Below are 7,432 nucleotides of genomic sequence, written 5' to 3'. Positions count from 1 at the left end.
CCCCATTCCATTCCTCTCCATTTCATTCCATTCCTCTCCTTTCCATTACACTGTATTCTTTACCATTCCATGCCATTACATTCCAACGGATTCCATTCCTCTCCATTCCATTCCATTCCATTTTTTTCCATTCCATTCACCAGCATGCTATTCCTTTCCTCTCCATTCCATTCCATTCCACTGCATTCTATTCCCCTCCATTCCTCTCCATTCCTCTCCATTCCACTTCTTCCCTATCCATTCGATTCCTCTCCCTTCCATTCTTCTTCACTTCTTTCATTTACATTCCATTACAGTCCAGTACCTTTTATTCCTCCCCATTCCATTCCACTCTCTTCCATTCCATTCCACTCCATTCCTTTCTATTTCATTCCCCTCCGTTCCATTCTATTCTCCCGCATTCTATTCCACTCCATTCCTTTCCATTCCTTTCCTAGCCATTCCATTCTATTTCACTCTATTCGATTCCATTCAACACCATTTCATTCCATTCCATTCCATTACTCTCCATTCCTTTCCATTCCGTTCCATTCCATTCCTCTCCATTATATTCAGTCACACACCATTTCATTCCATTCCATTCCATTCCTCTCCATTTCATTCCATTCCATTTCAATCCTTTTCATTCCATTCCAGTCTATTCCATTCCATTCCATTCCATTCCACTCCATTCCATTTCATTCCACTCCACTACATTCTATTCCACTCAATTCCATTCCATTCCTCTCCATTCCACTCCTTTCAATTCTTCTGCATTCCATTCCTCTCTATTCCATTCCATTCCATTCCATCCATTCCATTCCACTCCATTTCATTCCACTCCATTTCTCTCCTTTTCATTCCTCTCCATTTCATTCCATTGCATTCCTCTCAATTCCATTACATTCCTTTCCAATTCTCTCCCTTCCATTCGATTCCATTTCATTCCATTCCATTGCATTCCACTCCATTCCATTCCATTCCTCTCCTTTCTTTTCGATTCCTCTCCATTTCCTCCATTCCGTTCCACTCCATTACATTCCACTCCATTTCTCTTCTTTCCATTCCACTCCATTCCATTCCGTTGCATTCCTCTCAATTCCATTACATTCCTTTCCAATTCTCTCCCTTACATTAGATTCAATTTCATTCCATTCCATTGCATTCCACTCCATTCCATTCCATTCCTCTCCTTTCTTTTCGATTCCTCTCCATTCATATCCTCTCCATTCCATTCCATTCCATTCCTCTCCAATCTATTTCATTCCATGCCACTCCATTTCATTTCTGTCCTCTCCATTCCATTCCATTCCTCTCCATTCCTTTCCATTCCTCCCCATTCCATTCCATTCCACTCCACTCCATTCCATTCCACTCCATTCTATTCCATTCCATTCTTTTCCATTCCTCTCCATTCCAAATCCTTTCCTCTCCATACCATTTCTCACCGTTCCATTCCATTCCATTCTATTCCATTCCTCTCTATTCCATTTCATTTCATTACATTCTATTCATTACCTTCCCATTCCTCTTTATTCCATTTTATTCTATTCCATTCCTTTCCATTCCATTTTATTCTCATCCATTCCAATTCATTCCAATAATTCCTCTCCATTTCTTTCCATTCCTCCCAATTGCATTCCTCTCCATTCCATTCCATTAATCCCGTTCCATTCCTCTTCATTCAATTCCATTTCATTCCTTTCTATTCCATTCTATTCCATTCCTCTCCATTCCATTCCATTCCAATGGAATCCACTCCATAACTCTCCATTCCATTCCTCTCCATACCATTCCTCCCCTTTCAATTCATTACGTTCTATTCCTCTCCATGGCATTCCATTCCATTCTAATCTATTCGTATCCATTCCATTGCATTCCATTCCTCGCCTTTCCTTTCCTCTCCATTCCATTCCTTCCATTCCTCTCCATTCCCTTCCATTACTCTCATTTTCTTTCCCTTCCATTCCATTCCATTCCTCTCCATTTCTTTCCATTCCATTCTTCTCCATTCCATTCCACACCATTCCATTCTATTCTATTCATCCCAAATCCATTCCACTCCTCTCCATTCAATTTCATTCCTCCCAATTCCATTCCTCTCCATTCCATTCCATTCCTTTCCATTCCGTTCTTCTCCATTCCATTCCACACCATTCCATTCTATTCTATTCATCCCAAATCCATTCCACTCCTCTCCATTCAATTTCATTCCTTCCCATTCCATTCCTCTCCATTACATTCCATTCCTCTCCTTTCCATTACACTGTATTCCTTACCATTCCATGCCATTACATTCCAGCGGATTCCATTCCTCTCCATTCCATTCCATTCCATTTCTTTCCATTCCATTCACCACCATGCTATTCCTTTCCTCTCCATTCCATTCCATTCCATTCCACTCCATTCCATTCCACTGCATTCTTTTCCCCTCCTTTCCTCTCCATTCCACTTCTTTCCTATCCATTCGATTCCTCTCCCTTCCATTCTTCTTCACTTCTTTCATTTACGTTCCATTACAGTCCAGTACCTTCTATTCCTCCCCATTCCATTCCACTCCTTTCCATTCCATTCCGCTCCATTCCTTTCTATTTCATTCCCTTCCGTTCCATTCTATTCTCCTGCATTCTATTCCACTCCGTTCCTTTCCTAGCCATTCCATTCCATTTCACTCCATTCGATTCCATTCAACACCATTTCATCCCATTCCATTCCATTACTCTCCATTCCGCTCCATTCCATTCCTCTCCATTATATTCAGTCACACACCATTTCATTCCATTCCATTCCATTTCTCTCCATTTCATTCCATTCCATTTCATTCCTTTCCATTCCATTCCAGTCCATTCCATTCCTCTCCATCCCTTCCATTCCTCTCCATTCCATTCCATTACTCTCCTTTTCTTTCCATTCCATTCCATTCTTCTCCATGCCTTTCCATTCCGTTCCTCTCCATACCATTCCACACCATCCCAAATCCATTCCACTCCTCTCCATTCAATTCCATTCCTCTGCGATCCATTCCTCTCCATTACATTTCATTCCTCTCCTTTCCATTCTACTGTTCTCCTATCCTTTCCATTCCATTCCATTCCATTGGTTTCCATTCCTCTCCATTACATTACATTACATTACATTCTGTTCACCTCCATGCTATAACTTTCCTGTTCATTCCATTCCATTCTATTCCACTCTTTTCCATTCCACTGCATTCCTTTCCCCTCCATTCCTCTCCATTCCATTTCTTTCCTATCCATTTGATTCCTCTCCCTTCCATTCCCCTTCACTCCTTTCAATTCCATTCCATTACAGTCCAGTACATTCTATTCCTCCCCATTCCATTCCACTCAATTCCATTCCGTTCCACTCCATTCCATTCCATCCCACTCCATTCCATTCTATTCTTCTCCATTCTATTACACTCCATTCCTTTCCATTCCTTTGCTATCCATTGCTTTTCATTTCACTCCATTCGATTCCATTCCACTCCATTTCGTTCCTTTCCATTCCATTACTCTCCATTCCTTTCCATTCCTCTCCACTCCATTCCATTCCTCTCCATTATATTGAATCCCTCACCATTTCATTCCGTTCCATTCCATTCCTCTCCTTTCCATTCCATTCCATTCCTCTCCTTTCCTTCCATTTCATTCCATTCATTCCATTCCTTTCCAATCCACTCTATTCCATTCCATTCTATTTTATTCATTGCCTTTCCATTCCTCTACACTCCATGCCATTCATCTCCATTCCAATCCATTGCATTACATTCCATTTTATTCTAAATCTTTCCATTCCATTCCTTTCCATTCCAATCCATTCCAATTATACCTCTCCATTTCTTTCCATTTCTTTCCATTCCATTAAATTCCATTCCACTCCTTTCCATTCCATTCCTCTCCATTCCATTCCATTCCTCTCCCTTCCATTCCATTCCACCCCATTCCATTCCATTCCATTCCATTCTTCTCCTTTCCATTCCAACCCCCCCATTACATTACATTCCACCTCATTCCATTCCATTCCAATTCTCTCCATTCCTCTCCATTCCTCTCCATTCCATTCTTCTCCCTCCCTCTCCATTACATTCCATTCCATTCCACTACATTCAATTCCTCTCCATTCCACTCCATTCCATTCTATTTCCTCCTCTCCATTCCCTCCCATTCCATTCCATTCCATTCTTCCCCATTACCTTCCATTCCCTTCTATTCCATTCCATTCACTTCAATTCTACTCCATTCCATTCCTCCCTATTACATTCCGTTCCATTCCATTTCCTTCCATTCCTCACCATTCTATTCCATTCCATTCCATTTCTTTCCATTCCTCTCCATACACTTTCAGTGTACTCTATTCCATTCCATTCCACACCTTTCCATTCCATTCCACTCCATCCATTCCATTCATCTTCATTCCATTCCATTCCATTCCTCTACATTCCATTCCACTCCATTTCATTCCACTTCATTCCATTTCACTCCACTCCATACTATTACCTTCCATTCCATTCCATTCTATTCCATACCATTATAATTCATTCTTCTCCATTCCAATGCATTCCAATCCTCTCCATTCCATTCCTCTCCATTCCTTTTCATTCCATTCCTCTCCATTCCATTCCATTCTTCTCCATTCCAAATCTTTCCTCTCCTTTCCATTCCATTCCTTTCCATTCCTTTCCTCTCCATTCCAATCCTTTCCATTCCATTCAATTCCATTCCTTTACCTTCCATTCCAAACCTCTCCATTTCATTCCATTACTCTCTATTCCATTTTTCTTCATTCCACTCCTTTCCATTTAATTCCATTACATTCCGTGGCGTTCCATTCCATTACGTTACATTCCATTCCGTTTCTCTCCTTTCCATTCTTCTCTATTCCATTCCATACCTCTCCATTCCATTCCATTCCAATTGTTTCCTCTCCATTCCACTTCACTACATTCCATTCCACTCAATTCCATTCCATTGGTCTCCATTCCTTCCAGTCCTTCCCGTTCCATTCCTCTCCATTCCATTCCATTCCATACTATTCTATTCTAATCCATTCCTCCACATTCCATTCCATTCCTCTCCATTCGGTCCCTGTCCATTCCATTCCATTCCTTTCCAGTCCATTCCATCGCATTCCTCTCTATTCCTTTCCATTCCCTCCAATCCATTCCATTTCATTCCATTCCATTCTTCATTCCATTTCTCTCCATTGCATTCCATTCCATTCCTCTCCATTCCGTTCCAATCCTCTGCATTCCATTCCATTCCATCCATTCAATTCCTCTACATTCCAATCTTCTCTGTTCCATTGTATTCCATTCCTCTCCATTTCAATCCATTCCATTCCATTCTTCTCCATTACATTCAATTCCGTTCCATTCCATTATTTTCTTCTACATTCCATCCCTCGCCTTTTCATTTCATTCCTCTCCATTCCATTCTATTCCATTCCATTCCACTTCATTTCATTCCATAGCAATCCTCTCCTTTCCATACTATTCCACTCCATTCCATTCCGTTCAATCTCTCTTCATTCCATTCCAATCCTCTCCATTTCATTCCATTCTTCTCCATTCCTTTCCATTCCATTCCATTCCTCTCCATTCCGTTCCTTTCATTTCTTCTGCATTCCATTCTTCTCTATTCCATTTCATCCATTCCATTCCACTACATTTCTCTGCTTTTCATTCCTCTCCATTCCATTCCATTGCATTCACCTCAATTCCATTACATTCCTTTCCAATTCTCTCCATTACATTCGATTCCATTTCATTCTATTCCATTGCATTCCACTCCATTCCATTCCATTCCTCTCCTTTCCCTTCCATTACTCTCCATTCAAATACTCTCCATTACTTTCCATTCCATTTCTCTCCAATCTATTCCATTCCATGCCACTCCACTCCAATTCTGTCCTCTCCATTCCATTCCATTCCACCCCATTCCATTCACCACCTTTCCATTCCATCCACTCCATTCTATTCCTTTCCTCTCGATACCATTCCTCTCCATTCCATTCCATTCCTTTCTATTCTATTCCTCTCTATTCCATGTCATTCTATTCCATTCTATTCATTCCCTTTCCATTCCTCTTAATTCCTCTCCATTCTATTCCATCCTCTCCATTCCATTCCATTCCTTCCATTCCAATGCATTCCAATCATTCCTCTCCAATTCTTTCCATTCCTCCCCATTCCATTCCTCTCCATTCCATTCCTTTCTATTCTATTCTATTCCATTCCTCTACATTTCCTTGCTTTCCATTCCTGTCCAATCCTTTCCAGCCCATTCCATTCCATTCCATTCCACTCCATTTCTTTCCATTTCTCTCCATTCCTCTCTATTCCATTAATTCCTTCCATTCAATTACTCTTCATTCCATTCTATTCCTCTGCATTCCATTCCTCTCCATTCCATTCCATTCCATACCTCTCCATTACACTCCAATCCTCTCCATTACATTTCATTCCATTCCATATCTCTACATTCCATTCCTCTCTTTTCCATTCCTTTCCATTCCTCTCCATTCCAATCCATTCCAATCAATTCTATTCCATTATTCTTCATTCCCTTACTTTCAATTCAATTCTATTGTTTTCCTCTCCGACCATTCCTTGGAAATTCATTTCATTCCTCTCTATCTCATTTGATTCCAATCCATTGCACTCCATTCCATTTCATTACAATTCTCTCTATTACATACCATTCAAATCCATTCCATTCCATTCAATTCAACTTCATTCCATTCCAATCCTATCCATTTCATTCCATTCTTCTCCATACCTTTCCATTCCATTCCATTCCATTACATTCTGCTCCATTCAGTTATTCTCCATTCAATTCCTCTCTATTTCATTCCATTCCATTCCATCCATTTCATTCTACTCCATTCCATTACATTCCATTCTCTCCTTTTCATTCCTCTACATTCCATTCCATTGCGTTCCTCTCCATTCCATTTCATTCCATTCCATTCCAATTCTCTCCATTGCATTCGATTCCATATCATTGCATTCCATTGCATTCCACTCCCCTGAATTCCATTCCTCTCCATTCCATTCCGTTCCTCTCCATTCCAATCCTTTGCATTCTTTCCATTCATTTTCTCTTTATTCTATTCCATTCCTTTCCATTCCATTCCTCTCACTCCATTCATTCCATTCCACTCCATGCCATTCCATTACTCTCCCTGCAAATCCATTCTTCTCCCTTCCATTCCATTCCATTCCATTCCTCCCCATACCATTCCTCTCCATTCCATTCCATTCAATTCCTCCCCATTCCATTCCAATCCATTCCTCTGTATTTCATTCCATTCCATTCCATTCCATTCATTTCATTTGCATTCCTCACCATTCCAATCCATTCTTTTCCATTCCTCTCCATTCCATTCCATTCCATTCCAAATATCTCCTCTCCATTCCAATTATTACCAATCATTCCTCTCCATTTCTTTC

This window comes from Carlito syrichta, unplaced genomic scaffold (assembly GCF_000164805.1).
Source record: "Carlito syrichta isolate Samal-C Ts95f unplaced genomic scaffold, Tarsius_syrichta-2.0.1 Scaffold74158, whole genome shotgun sequence".
Lineage (NCBI taxonomy): Eukaryota > Metazoa > Chordata > Mammalia > Primates > Tarsiidae > Carlito > Carlito syrichta.
The sequence above is the reverse complement of the archived record's forward strand: the minus strand, read 5'-3'. Positions refer to the sequence as shown.